Raw genomic sequence first — 16,090 nt, 5'->3', positions numbered from 1 at the left:
ATGCTGCAGAAATTTTCTGCTTCATTTCTGCATCGTGGGCACATAGCCTAAGAGTGTGGCAACCCAGTAGTCAGGATTACTTCGTATTCTGACAATCTGAGGGTCATGTTGCAGGTAGTGCAGCAAGAAGGCAATTATGTGTCTTGCGCATCTCGGAGCCCCAAAATTATTTTCAGGGCGAAATGCAGCTAAAAATTATTATTAATTTTAAATATGGTGGAGCTTAGTATAGATGGCCTAATAGAATCAGTACTGCACACTGCTACAAAGCCCAAATTATTTTCCAGCCAAGATACAGATAAACATGATTAGTAATTTTAAATCTGGTGGAGCTTAGTATAGATGGCCTAATAGAATCAGTACTGCACACAGCTACAAAGCCCAAATTATTTTCCTGCCAAGATACAGATAAACATGCTTAGTAATTTGAAAGCTTAAAACGGTTGGTGAGGTGATTTTAACCAATCATCAAGCTTTTACTCTCCCCAGGATGACACAGGGGTAGAAAAGTCGTTTCGGATCCATGATTTGTTCATCTTTATGAATGTGAGTCTGTCTACATTATCAGTGGAGAGCCGCATGCGCTTATCTGTCAGCACACCACCAGCAGCGCTGAACACACTTTTAGACAGAACGCTGGCTGCGGGGCATGACAAGATCTCCAAGGCGTAAGTGGCTAGCTCCGGCCATTTATCCAGATTGGAAGCCCAAAAAGAGCAAGGGTCCAGTAACACAGTCATGGCTTCAATGTTTACTTGGAGATACTCCTGTACCATCGTCTCTAGGCGTTGACTATGTGTCAGACTTCTTGTCTCCTGTGGCCTTGCAAAGGATGGGCTAAAAAAGTGGTGAAATGATTCCGCAAAATTGATGTTACCAGCAGATACTCTGTTTCTGTTACGGTTTGAGTGCTGAACACTCGACGGTCCCACGGTTGGCAAGTTGGAACTGTGAGATTCACTACGTGCACCACTGGTGTTTTGTGGAAAAGCACATGTAAGATTCTGCAACAGTCTCTGCTAATACTCCTGCATGCGTGCATCCCTTTCTATGGCAGGAATAATTTCTGCAAATTTACTTTTGTACCGGGGATCTAACAGTGTGGCAACCCAGTAGTCAGGAATATTTCTAATTCTCACAATTCGAGGGTCATGTTGCAGGTAGAGCAGCAAGAAGACACTCATATGTCTTGCGCATCCAGGAGCACCAAGTCCCTGTTGTGTTGGTGGCGAGGTAACAATTATGCTTCCTTCCTCTGTCCTCTCCCCCCAACCTCGCACAACAGAAATGTGATCAAGGTCTCCCTCATCTGATGAGTCTTCCATCAGTTCGTCCTCCACTTCTTCCTGGGCTCCTGCACCTTCCTCACTAGTTTGGCTGCTACCATGCGCCCTGGTAAAACCATCTCCCCCACCCTCACATGCCTGCCGCCTTGGTGCTGCCGACCGTCTGGACCTTGCAGATGTTAGACCTTCCGCATACAACTCCTCCTCCTCTACTTCCTCCACCTCCTCTTGTGCCACCACCTGACTCCGAATTCTGTTTAACATGTGCTCCAGCATGTAAATCACCGGAATAGTCATGCTGATAATGGCATCGTCAGCACTAAACATCTTCGTCGCCATTTCAAAACTGTGCAGAAGGGTGCATAGGTCCCTGATCTGAGACCACTCCTCCAGCCTGATTTGCCCCACCTCTTGAACTCGTTGGCCCAGGCAATACGTCAGAACGTATTGCACCAGGGCTTGTCAGTGCTGCCACAGTCGCTGCAACATGTGCAGAGTTGAATTCCACCGGGTAGGCACATCGCATTTTAGCCGGTGAAGTGGCAGGCCCAACGACTTCTGTAGAGATGTAAGTCGCTGAGCTGCGGGATGCGAACGGCGGAAGTGAGCACACAGCGACCGTGCCCTCTGCAGAAGGCCATCTAGTCCGGGATAGTGGGCTAAAAATTGCTGGACAACCAGGTTCAACACGTGAGCCATACAAGGCACGTGTGTGACATTACCCCGGCGAAGGGCTGCACCCAGGTTTGCAGCATTGTCGCACACGGCCTTCCCTGGTTTCAGGTCCAGTGGAGACAACCATTCATGAAATTGGTTCTCCAGAGCTGACCACAACTCCTCAGCTGTGTGACATTTCCCAGACATTTCAAAGTAAAAACCGCCTGATGACGTTGAGCCCTACTGCCAGCATAGTAAGGAGGTGTGCATGATCCCTTCTGAGCAGTTAGAAAGCTTGTGGCATGACCAGACAGGCTTTGGGTGCAGGTGGAGGACCGAGAGGAGGTTGAGGAGGCAGAAGCAGTGGAGGAACTTTGACATAAAGAGGATTGACGCACAACTCGTGGGGACGGCAAGACTTGGACAGCAGCCCCTTGTCCTGCTGTCACCATAGTTACCCAGTGCCCAGTCAGCGACATGTAACGCCCCTGTCCATGCCTACTCGTCCAAGTGTCTGTCGTGAAATGCACCCTGTCACACACAGAGTTTCTCAAAGAAGCAGTGATGTTTTGTGCGACATGCTGGTGGAGCGCAGGCACACCTTTCTTTGAGAAGTAGTGCCGACTGGGCATCTGGTACTGGGGCACTGCGACGGACATAAGGTCTCGAAAATCCTCTGTGTCCACCAGGCGGAAAGGCAGCATTTCTGTAGCCAAGAGCTTGCAGATGGTGAAATTCAACCTCTTAGCTTTCTCATGGCTAGGAGGAAATGGCCTTTTACTTGTCCACATCTGAGGGACCGAGGGCTGGCTGTTGTGCTTAGACGGGGTTGATAAGGGTGTCCCCGGCAAACTGCCGGTCTGTGAGGAAGATGCGGACATGTTAGTTTGCCTTGATCCAAAGGTGGTGCTATCGATGTCGGACAGCGCTCAACACCAGCTGGTGTTACCACTTCCAAAGAAAATGATAACCTGCCAATCACGCTGGCTGTTGCGGGTAAAGAGGTGGCAGGTCTCCATCCCAAAACACATGTGACTGCTGTCCCCCCAGTCACAGAGGATGAAGAGGCCGCGGATGCACAAGATGTGGCAGACGTTGGTTGGCCCGGCCGGCTAGGCCGCATTGTAGCACAGTGAGCTTCCCACTGCAACTTATGCTTCATGTCCATGTGCCGGTTCATGCATGAAGTACTCAAACTGTGTATTTTTTGGCCTCTACTTAGCTTTTGCTGACAATTGTTACAGATAACACGAGTTGGGTCATCTTTAGCGATCTGAAAAATTGCCCAGGCTATGCAAGGCTTAGCACCCATGCGACCTGAAGAGCCACCACGACTTGTGGTGAGAGGCAGAGTTGTGTTTGAGGATGCAGTTGTTGACGTGCTTCCAGTACTACATCTCTGTCCAAGAAGGCGCAACCTGACCTCGTCGTCACTAGCATTCTCCTCCACCTCCTCTGCTGACCTCATCTCTTGGCTGACTGTGGGTTGACAGTAAGTAGGATCTCCAACCTCATCATCATCACCCTGTGTGTTATCACACCCGTCGTCCTCAGAGCCAACCTGTTCCTGCCCTGACAAAAAACTAAAGTTGTTGCTCCAATCAGGTATTTGAGTCTCATCATCGTCTTCCTCATTGTCTCCACCAACAGGAGTTACAGTTTGGGGATGAGGGTCTACATTATGGTCAGAACCTTCTGCGTCTGGTCCTGGATCCGACTCATAAAGATTCTGAGCATCAGTGCAGATCATTTCCTCGTCTGGATTCACAGAATCGCTGGAGCCGACCTCTGATTCCCAGGCTATAGTATGAGTAAACAGCTCTGCAGACTCAACCATCTGTTCTACCTCATAATCAGACCGGCAGCTGGAGATTTGGGAGCTGTGAGAAAGCAAGTGCGATTGGGGTGACACCTTTGAGGACTGGAGTATTTATGATGTTGAAGTTGATGTGGAGGAGAGCCCACTTAAAGGAGCACTTGATATCCGTTGAAGCACTTGCTGTTTTTGTGCCTCATCTGGAATTTGTAGCGATTGGCATGGCCGTAAGAAAGGGATCTTATCACATTGTCCGCTAAAAGAAGTAGACATTTTAGTTTGGCTGGAAGATGGTCTTTCTTCTGCAGATCTTACTGTTGCTTTAACACCTACCCCACGGACACAACCTTTTTTCCCCTTCCCAACACGCCTATTCCCCTTTCCACCAGCAGCAGGCCTTTTTCCACTCATTTTGGTGGTTAACTAATTCACAACTCTGGAGCTGTTTGCACAAAAAAACAATGGATGGGAACCGAGCAGAGCTGAGTGGCCAAACTGTGGTATTAGGCCAAAACTATTGGCTGGGTTAGATGCAGAAAAAAATTATATTCAATTTGCAACCTGATGGAGGTCAGTATAGATGGACTAATAGACCAAGTCCCACACACTGCTAGAAGCCCAAATATTTTTTCAGAGCTAGATGCAGAAAAAAATTATATTCAATTTGCAACCAGATGGAGGTCAATATAGATGGACTATTAGAAAAAGTCCCACACACTGCTAGAAGCCCAAATATTTTTTCAGAGCTAGATGCAGAAAAAAATTATATTCAATTTGCAACCTGATGGAGGTCAGTATAGATGGACTATTAGAACAAGTCCCACACACTGCTAGAAGCCCAAATATTTTTTCAGAGCTAGATGCAGAAAAAAAATATATTCCATTTGCCACCTGATGGAGGTCAGTATAGATGGACTAATAGACCAAGTCCCACACACTGCTAGATGCCCAAATATTTTTTCAGAGCTAGATGCAGAAAAAAATTATATTCAATTTGCAACCTGATGGAGGTCAGTATAGATGGACTAATAGAACAAGTCCCACACACTGCTAGAAGCCCAAATATTTTTTCAGAGCTAGATGCAGATAAAAATTATTTTTAATTTGCAACCTGATGGAGGTCAGTATAGATGGACTAATAGAAAAAGTCCCACACACTGCTAGAAGCCCAAATATTTTTTCAGAGCTAGATGCAGAAAAAAATTATATTCAATTTGCAACCTGATGGAGGTCAGTATAGATGGACTAATAGAACAAGTCCCACACACTGCTAGAAGGCCAAATATTTTTTCAGAGCCAGATGCAGAAAAAAATTATATTCAATTTGCAACCTGATGGAGGTCAGTATAGATGGACTATTAGAACAAGTCCCACACACTGCTAGAAGCCCAAATATTTTTTCAGAGCTAGATGCAGAAAAAAATTATATTCAATTTTCAACCTGATGGAGGTCAGTATAGATGGACTAATAGAACAAGTTCCACACACTGTTAGAAGCCCAAATATTTTTTCAGAGCTAGATGCAGAAAAAAATTATATTGAATTTGCAACCTGATGGAGGTCAGTATAGATGGACTAATAGAACAAGTCCCACACACTGCTAGAAGCCCAAATATTTTTTCAGAGCTAGATGCAGATAAAAAATATTTTTAATTTGCAACCTGATGGAGGTCAGTATAGATGGACTAATAGAACAAGTCCCACACACTGCTAGAAGCCCAAATATTTTTTCAGAGCTAGATGCTGAAAAAAATTATATTCAATTTGCAACCTGGTGGAGGTCAGTATAGATGGACTAATAGAACAAGTCCCACACACTGCTAGAAGCCCAAATATTTTTTCAGAGCTAGATGCAGAAAAAAATTATATTCAATTTGCAACCTGATGGGGGTCAGTATAGATGGACTAATAGAATGATGCTGTGCCCAAAATGTTTTACTTCACTAGGTGCAGTAAAAAAATTGGTATTCTATACACAGGTGGTGTAGCTTGCAACACAGATAGGCTACTCCACTGACTAACACACTCTGCAATAGGCCAAAAAGGATTATCTTTGCTAGATTTAGCCAAATGCTGTGAAAAAAACTTGCACAGCACTGGCACAGACCTGCCTGGCAAAAACTGATAGGAACTGATGTAACTTAGTCCTGAAAAGGACTGCAATTACAATTAGTCTTTACTCCCAACCTATCTATTTAAGAGCACAGACCTGCCTGATAAAAGTCATAGGAAATGCTGTAACCTAGTCCTTAAAAGGACTGCAATCATAACTATTCCCTACTCCCAAGCTATCTGTAGATTTGTGCGAAAATTGGCTTGAAATTAGCAAGGTATAGCGCACACAGCAACAGCGGTGCCGTCTAACACGCAGCTGCAGCAGTGAGAAAATGGTGGTGACGGGGAAAATGGCTGGGTCTGCCAATGACACATACACTGCCAATGACACATGCCCTTGCTTGTGTGAAAAAAAGCAGTTCGCTCCGTGTGTGCACTGCTGATAGGCTGACAGATTGCACCTCCCCACTGTAAATGTGGGAACGAGAAAAAAAAATGGAGATCTTCTTTATTCCTGCAGAGATCCATCCCCTGCCCCTCCCCCCGCCCCGCTGTACACTCAAACTGCGTATTAACATTAATTTTCATCATTACTGAGAAAAAATCCAGTTATGATTTTGATGCACGAACAGTTATCAAATTTTTTTCAAATCGTTCGTGTTCGCCGAACGTCTCGAACACCGCCCAAAACAGCTCGAATTTGAGATTGGCGAACAGTTCGAGTCGAACAACGCTCATCTCTAGTCATTATCCCCACTTTTCATTGTATTTTGCTTCTTGAGCAGCCTCAATAATGAATCCTGGGAGAATTTACTGGCTTTTTGAAAGGCTGTGTCCCGAACTCTGTCGGGATAGCCTCTCTGCATATATCTTTGCCAAGGTTCCTGAGCCTGAATATCAAACATGGAATTAGTGTTGCTAATTTTACTGAGACGTAAAAATTGACTATAGGGCAAAGATGCTTTAATATGCAATGGGTGTGCACTGTCAAAATGCAAAAGGGAGTTACACGCAGTCGTTTTCCGGAATGTTTCAGTGGCCAAAAATCCATTAGCGATTATTATTTTAACGTCCAAAAAACATAATTCTGAGCCCCCGAAAATAGATGTAAAGAACATATTCATGTAATTTTTATCATTAAGGAAGTCTACAAATTCATGAAACCGTTTTTCATTCCCCGCCCATACAATGAAGATGTCATTGACATAACTTGTGAACATCTTCAAATATTTTAAATAAGGGTTTTCAGGAGTATATGTATTTTTCTTCAAAAACAGCTAAAAATAAATTTTAAATGGCACAAGTTGCTGGTGTGCCCATTGCGGTACCAGTACATTGAAGGTACTACTTGTCCAGGAATTGAAAGGAATTATGCGTCAAAATGAAGTCAATTGATTCACAGACAAATTATATAAAATCCTCATTTTTGTCTGTGTGGGAAAAAATATTCTGCACCGCTTCGATACTGAGACAGTGCGGAATACTCGTATATAAACTCTTCACATCGACTGATGCCAATTTGAAGTCTTCCTTCTCTTAGTGATCTCAAAAATGCCCCAGTATCCTTAACATAGGAGTGTAGATCTCTCAGTAAGGGTTGTAATAACCAACCAACATACTTCGATAAGGATTTTGTCAGGGATCCAATCCCTGCAATGATGGGACGACAAGGGGGTTTTGACAGACTTGCGGACCTTGAGGATAAAATACCAATGCCTTCAGTGGGAATTCAGGAAGTAATTTCTCAGCTTTTTTACGTGAGAGAATAACTTTTTGTACCTGTTTATTCAGAAATGACCTCAGTTTGGTTTTAAACCTAGTGGTGGGATCCTGTGAGCGGGGGTTATATGTGTTAACTTCTGCTAGTTGCCGCATAGCTTCTTGTGTGTAGTACTCTTTAGCCATCAGAACTATATTTCCCCCTTTATCAGCTTCACGGAACACTGTGTCATTCCACCTTTTTAACTCCTTTAATGCCTACTTTTCCCTTTGATTTAAATTCTTTGGCAATTCAGGGTAAACTAGGGATTCTACGTCCCTCACTACGGAGTCATAAAAAAGGTCAATATTTTTACCTGCTGAAATAGGGGGCATATAAGAGGAGGCTACACCTTCCAAAATAGGTTTTATTTCTATATCATTATGCACATTAATATCCCCTTGTTCTACATTATTAATACTCAATAATAAGGCGACATCTTTGCTGATGTGATGACTAGTAGATTCACGAACCCTAAAACTCAAAGGACCCACAGTGCAGGGGATTTCTCCAGGTTATGCTGAACATCGGTCACTGCTTGTCATGAAAAAGATTTAAATAAGTGGATTTTTCGAACAGCTTTAAAAAGGTCAATTTTAAAGTCAACAATGTCAAATTTATCAGGGATACAATAATTCAGACCCTTCGACAGTAGTGATTCCATGTCCTCATTCAAAGTGTGATCGGAAAGGTTAATTATATTGAAAGTTGATTTAGCTCCAGAATTTATTTCCACCAGGACACCTGCTTGCGTTTGGTCCCCGTGTTCCGATTTATGTTTTCTCCCCCCTCTTCTGGTGCGTTTCCTAAAGGGGGAATGATTGTCTGTGGGGGCACACTAGGCTGATCCTGTTGGGCAGAATAGTTAGTCATCTTAGGCATTGGAATAAAAATATCTGTTGTCCAATAATCCCGGTATGCTTTTTTAGGATTGTTTTTGCGCTGTCTCTGTTGTCTAACTTTTTTAGGAGCAGATTTATTTTTACTCCAGCAAAGAATTTGGACAGTCTCATAGTCCCTTTTATCCCTCACAAATGCATCCTTCTTCCTTTGTTTAGTTTCAGATTGTAAAGGAATAAGTCTTTTATCTAATTTCTTCAGGCACACCTGCCACTGATTTTCAGTCAAACGTGATCGCAACTCAGCTTTAGCTTTCTCCAGCTCTGCATTAACCGTTATACATTCCTTTTCATTTTGTGTAAGGATCAATTGCAATAATTTATTTGAGCATTCTAGTTGGACATTGTCCCATGCATTAACAAAGTCTTTATCTTCACAAAAAAGGGGAAATCTCCTTATGCATACACAGACCACGTGGGTGCCTTATACATTTAACATAACTTTTCAGGGAATTTAATGACCTGAAATAATTCTGGTGCCACACTCTTCCTCCAGGCTCGCTGGAGGTCGATGTATGTCGTAATGGCGCCGGTGATGGCAGTATGCGGTCAGAGCCTACGCATACCTCAATTTTTGCCATCCTCGTCCTCCTCCCTGTCACCTGTAACGGCTGGATGCATTTTTCTGCCTTCGGCCACACTGCGCAGGCTGAGTGCGCTTGCGCAGTCTATAGAGGATTCGGACTGAAGGACACATCCCTGGTTATATTAAAGATACTAAAAACAGTGATTAATCTGGTTAGTCATATTGGACAGCTATTATTTTGAACACTTTGTGCAGATTTGGCCCCATAGAATTGCATTATGTACAGAAAATCCACAGGTAAAAAAAATAAATCCTTTTTAGTGCGCTTTCTCTGCAGAAATGCATAAAAAGCTCACAATTTACCTAGTAAGAAAAGAAATGCTGTAAAAAATCAGCAATTTCAAAAACTCACCAAATACTCATTGTGGGAACAGAGCCTTTATCCTTGCCTATTTGAAGTGTATGAGTAACTTGAATGTCCCTGGCAACAAGTGAAAATAGTGAGACTCTCCAAGCATTCAGAAATACAGGTGCAGCATCTTTCAGGCTGAGTTCCTTGCGTTGTGCTATTTACCTTACCTTCAAGTGCATGCAAGTGTTCCTAAGTGGTCAGGTAAAATGAGTTGATGCCATACTGTGATTGTCCAAATCGTCTTCGTAGCAAGCGCTGGTCACTTACTAAATAATCTATACACATGTCAGTTAATTAAAGATCACGTTTTCATCAAAATGACTTTATACACAGCATCTTGAGACAAAATTATTTCAAGTAAATTGCATTTTTTTATAGCACAATTTTTATTAAATGACAGCCCTTATTCCCCCCACATATTCACCTAGTTTGACTTTATGGGCATTTGTCCTCATAAGGAAATAAAGATATTGTTTTATATATATATCAGTTTTCTAAATGCTATTGGTAGGATATATGACGGCAAAGAATGACTTAACAGTAACTAAATAAAAATAATAACTAAACATCATTTTTAAAAATGTAGCTTATAATAATTTTATTGATTGGTCATAGGTCCTATTGATAAATTAGGCATATGCAGTATAGCGGAATAGACTGGTACACTGTTCACATGAGGGCCAGAATAAGGGGTGGTATAGAAGGTATTCAGACCCCTTTACATTTTTCACTCATTGTTTCATTGCAGCCATTTGGTAAATTCTAAAAAGTAAATTTTTTTTCTCATTAAAGTACACTCTGCACCCCATCTTGACTGAAAAAAAACAGAAATGTAGAAATTTTTGCAAATTTATTAAAAAAGAAAAACTGAAATATCACATGGTCATAAGTAGTGTTGAGCCACCCCCGTAGTGTTCGAGTTCGGTTCGGTTCGTCGAACACCCGTGTGTTCGTCGAACTGTTCGTCGAACACCTTCGAACACCGTTAAAACCAATGGCAGGCAAACAAAAACACATAGAAACACATAGAAAACACCTTCAAAGGTGTCCAAAAGCTGACAAACTGCTCAGAAGACATAACTAACACATGGAAAAGTGACAAGTACATATAGTCATGCGAAAATAAAAGAGGTGGAGGAGTAAAAGGAGGGGGAGACACAGATATAGGCATGTCATGCCCTTCTAAAATCCAAAAAGTGAGAAGCCGACACGGCCAGTCCGCTCCTGCCCGTGCCACCTCCGTGTCGCCGGGTTTGTGCCAGAGCCACGGTGAACCCTGACGGCCAGCCCCCCTCTCCCAATACTGGTGCCTGTCCGCTGGTGGGTCGAGCGAGCCCCCCTGTGGTGGAGGCAGCTCTAAGCTTTTTAATTTAAATTGTCTCTCTAATTTGAATGAATACACTTTAAATCCATTTACAAGGATCTATTGGAGGGCAAGTCTCATGCCAGCAGCCGCGGTAATTCCAGCTCCAGTAGCGTCCACTAAAGCTGCTGCAGTTAAAAAGCTTTTATAAGGATCGAGCTCGGCTGTCCACCGCAAGGCATCCTACTGCCAGTCCCAGCCCCTATGCCTTGGGGTGCCTCCTGATGCTCTTCACTAAGTATCCCATGGTCCCGAAGCATTTCCTTTGAAAAAATTAAGTGTCTAAACTACAGGTGGTGTAGCTTGCTTAACAGCCGGGATAATCCGCTGACTAGCAGACACTGCTACTAGGCACAAAGTATTTCCTGGGCTAGATGCAGTTAAAAATTTGTAATTAGATACTCTCGTTGGATGCTGAGAAAGCATTCCATAGAGTCTCCTGGCACGCCATATATGATTCTCTTAAAAAGCTTGGGGTAGGGGTCTAGGGGACCCTTTTATAGCCAAAATCACGGCTCTGTATCGCAATGCATCACCTAGGCTGAAGATGAATGGAACTGTAGCACCCTGAGGGCTCGGTTGCTACAGACGTATTGCACCTCACCCAGAGGTGTGATATCTCACTCTCAGGTAAGGATGGAGTGTGGATCAGGACCCGACACCTGCATGCATTACACCACATTGCCGTGGGGCAGGGCGACCAATATGCCCCTGAGATGGGCACGACAGTCCCTGTCCCTGGCTGGAGTGGGGGGAGGGAACACTGAGGAAGGGGAACCCTGTAGTGCAGGAGCAGGGAGGAAGCAGTTCCTGGGTGCATTGAGAAGGGAGTATAAAAGGTGGGCACCATCTTAGTTCAGTGCAGAGAAGTCTGAGCAGAAGTGGCAGGGAGCAGGGGCTCTACATGAGCTCTGCTCCGGAGGCGGGCCTAGTTACAGAGGCCCAGGCCTGGAAGAGGGAGAAGGAAGGAAGAGGAGCGGAGAAGGCTCCAGGAACGAGGAATGAAGGGATCCCAGGGGTGCGGACGGGCGAGTCGCCACCGCACGCCCGAATCCACCTGCGTGGAGGGGTCAGGCCAAAGGGGGAGACCGGTCCCCGAACTAGTGGAGGCAGGAAACGACCCTCAGCTAGAAACCGGAGGCTCTGACATTTTATGTGGCGCAGCCCCTCGCTACACCCGCTAGGAAGGCACCACATAGGGTCAGGGAAACTGGCGCCAAGTTTACCAAGAGGAGGCCCGAGGCAGCCGGACAGAAGTGTTGGTAAGAAAGGCCAGACAAAGGACACACAAAGGGGGTCCTGTGAAGTGCTCCAAAGTTATCTGGGAGTTGTCTGAGCCCCTCACCTGGTGAGCACAGTACGACGTGGGCAGCCGTTACCTGCAGACGTGGTCTGGATAATAAGAACTGTGAGCAAAGGCCCTGGACTGCATCACTGACTCCGTGTTGTTACTGCTGCTGCCCTGCACCATCATCCCCATCCTCCGCATACACTGCCCTGAGGCTATACTCCTCCCGTGGGGAGTTATGCTACGCTCTGCTGCACCCACAACACCAGCCTCAGCGGTCTGCCCTGTAGCGGCGGTTCACTCTGACCGCAATCCACGGGTGGCGTAGTCGGACATTTAAACATCAAAACCACATAAATAGTTCCGCCACTGGTTTGACCGCCCTGAGCCACGGAACCGGGTCGCCGCCACGAAGACTACAACCACCAGCATCCACCAAAAGGGGTCCGGCTCCTTGTGTCCCAAGGCCCAGGGGGTGCGTCAGAACATTTTCATCACCTTTCACAATCACCAATGGGACAAGGCAGGGATGTCCTCTGTCCCCTCTCTTATACATCCTAGTGACGGAGCACCTGCTCTCATCAATTCGCCATAACCCCAATATTAGGTGGATTGAGGTGGGAGGCACCGAGTACAAGTGCTCTCTATTTGCTGATGATGTCCTAGTATATATCACTCAATCACATATATCCATCCCTGCTGTTATGGCTGAAATAGATCACTTTGTTACATGGTAATATTTTAAAATCAATGCAGCGAAGTCTGAGGCCCTCGATGTCTCCCTCCCCAAATCCATATAGGATTCCATCCAGTCCAACTTTCCCTTTGCCTGGCCCTCACAGGGTATCAAATACTTAGGAATTCCTATTCATAGAGACCTCTCCCATCTATGTTATCTTAATTTTGGGCCCTTTATTGAACAATTCCATACAGACCACGGTTGGCAAGTTAGAACTGTAAGATTCACTACGTGAACCACTGGTGTTTTGTGGAAAAGCACATGTACACTGCGTTCCAAATTATTATGCAAAAAGTGTTTAGGAGTGATAAGGGAAGAATTTGTTTGTTTGTCAGTTAAACTCATTGATGGTGATGTGTGACAGGGCTCTTTATATCACTGTAAGCAATTGCAGACACCTGTGCTAATTAGTTTGGCAGGTGTGTCCAATGAAAGGCAAGACTACTTAAGAAGGCTCTCTCACATTATTAAGCAGCCTACATTTTCTGCCAAAATGGGAAAGAAAAAGGATGTGTCAGCTGCTGAGAAGCAACAAATTGTGGAGTGTTTAGGTCAAGGCATGACTACAATCAACATTGTGCGATGATCAGGATGAAGTGTCTTGGCAATCAAGAAGTATGTAGCTGATTCACAGTACACACGTGTGCGTGCTGATAAGGGCAAATTGAGGACTCTTTCCTACAGGCAATTACGTCAGGTTAAAAGAGCAGCGGCAAGAAAGCCTTGTCATAGCAGCAGACAAGTTTTTGAAGCTGCTGGTGCCTCCAACGTCCCCCGAACAACAAGATGCAGGGTCCTTCAGAGGTTTGCAGCTGTGCATACGCCATCCTGTCGACCTCCTCTATCCACTTCACACAAGCAGAAACGGCTCCAGTGGGCCAAACATTACATGAAGACTGATTTCAAAACTGTTTTATTCACGGATGAGTGCCGGGCAGCGCTCGATGGTCCAGATGGATGGAGTGGAGGATGGCTGGTTGATGGACACCCCACGCAAACACGGCTACAGCGCCAACAAGGAGGAGGTGGAGTAATGTTTTGGGCTGGAATCATGGGGAGAGAGATTGTCGGCCCCTTTAGGATCCCTGAAGGCGCTAAAGATGAACTCCATAATGTATGTGGATTTTCTCAAACAGCACTTCCTGCCATGGTTCAAGAAGAAGAACCGTGTATTTCACAGCAAGATCATTTTTCTGCATGATAATGCACCATCTCATGCTGCACATAAAACATCTGCATCTGTGGCTGATATGGGCATAAAAGGGGACAAACTTATGGTGTGACCCCCATGCTCCCCTGACCTCTACCCCATTCAGAACCTTTGGAGCATCATTAAAAGGAGTGTCTATGATGGCGGGAGGCAGTTCACATCTAAGCAACAGCTCTGGGAGGGTATTCTGTCCTCATGCAAAACAATTGAAGCAGAAACCATCCAAAACCTGACAAATTCAATGGACGAGAGAGTTCAGAAGCTCCTTTCGAACAAGGGGTCCTATGTGAAAATGTAACATCACCTACAATAAAGTTTTGAGTTGAAAACTGTTTGTTTTCAGTTTCTAACAACCTGCTAATGCTTATAATTTCAAAAATGACCATTTTTTTGGTCTTTATTAAAATGAAAAGGTTGATCGAAAAGTTTGGGGGATCTAAGAGTGTGGCAACCCAGTAGTCATGATTACTTTGAATTCTGACAATATGAGGGTCATGCTGCAGGTAGTGCAGCAAGAAGGCACTTATGTGTCTTGCGCATCTCGGAGACCCAAAATTATTTTCCGGGCTAGATGCAGCTAAAAATTATTTTTAATTTTAAATCTGGTGGAGCTTATTATAGATGGCCTAATAGGATCAGTGCTGCACACTGCTACAAAGCCCAAATTATTTTCCAGTCAAGATACAGATAAACATGATTAGTAATTTGAAAGCTTAAAACGGTTGGTAGGGTGATTTTAACCAATCATCAAGCTTTTACTCTCCCCAGGATGACAGAGGGGTAGAAAAGTCATTTTGGATCCATGATTTGTTCATCTTTATGAACGTGAGTCTGTCTACATTATCAGTGGAGAGCCGCGTGCGCTTATCTGTCAGCAAATCACCAGCAGCGCTGAACACACGTTCAGACAGAACGCTGGCTGCGGGGCATGACAAGATCTCCAAGGCGTAAGTGGCTAGCTCCGGCCATTTATCCAGATTGGAAGCCCAAAAAGAGCAAGGGTCCAGTGACACAGTCGTGGCTTCAATGTTTACTTGGAGATACTCCTGTACCATCGTCTCTAGGCGTAGCCTATGTGTCAGACTTCTTGTCTCCTGTGGCCTTGCAAAGGATGGGTTAAAAAAGTGGTGAAATGATTCCGCAAAATTGATGTTACCAGCAGATACTGTGGTTCTGTTACGGTTTGAGTGCTGAACACTTGACGGTCCCACGGTTGGCAAGTTGGAACTGTGAGATTCACTACGTGCACCACTGGTATTTTGTGTAAAAGCACATGTAAGATTCTGCAACAGTCTCTGCTGATACTCCTGCATGCGTGCATCCCTTTCTATGGCAGGAATAATTTCTGCAAATTTACTTTTGTACCGGGGATCTAACAGTGTGGCAACCCAGTAGTCAGGATTATTTCTAATTCTCACAATTCGAAGGTCATGTTGCAGGTAGTGCAGCAAGAAGGAACTCATGTGTGTTGCGCATCCAGGAGCACCAAGTCCCTGTTGTGTTGGTGGCGAGGTAACAATCATGCTTCCTTCCTCTGTCCTCTCCCCCCAACCTCGCACAACAGAAATGTGATCAAGGTCTCCCTCATCTGATGAGTCTTCCATCAGTTCGTCCTCCACTTCTTCCTGGGCTCCTGCACCTTCCTCACTAGTTTGGCTGCTACCATGCGCCCTGGTAAAACCATCTCCCCCACCCTCACATGCCTGCCGCCTTGGTGCTGCCGACCGTCTGGACCTTGCAGATGTTAGCCCTTCCGCATACAACTCCTCCTCCTCTACTTCCTCCACCTCCTCTTGTGCCACCACCTGACTCCGAATTCTGTTTAACATGTGCTCCAGCATGTAAATCACCGGAATAGTCATGCTGATAATGGCATCGTCAGCACTAAACATCTTCGTCGCCATTTCAAAACTGTGCAGAAGGGTGCATAGGTCCCTGATCTGAGACCACTCCTCCAGCGTGATTTGCCCCACCTCTGAATCTCGTTGGCCCAGGCTATACGTCAGAACGTATTGCACCAGGGCTTGTCGGTGCTGCCACAGTCGCTGCAACATGTGCAGAGTTGAATTCCACCGGGTAG

The sequence above is a fragment of the Phyllobates terribilis genome, unplaced genomic scaffold (genome assembly GCF_046119375.1).
Source record: "Phyllobates terribilis strain yellow unplaced genomic scaffold, ASM4611937v1 Scaffold_4__5_contigs__length_816908805, whole genome shotgun sequence".
Classification (NCBI taxonomy): domain Eukaryota; kingdom Metazoa; phylum Chordata; class Amphibia; order Anura; family Dendrobatidae; genus Phyllobates; species Phyllobates terribilis.
This window is presented reverse-complemented; position numbering follows the sequence as displayed.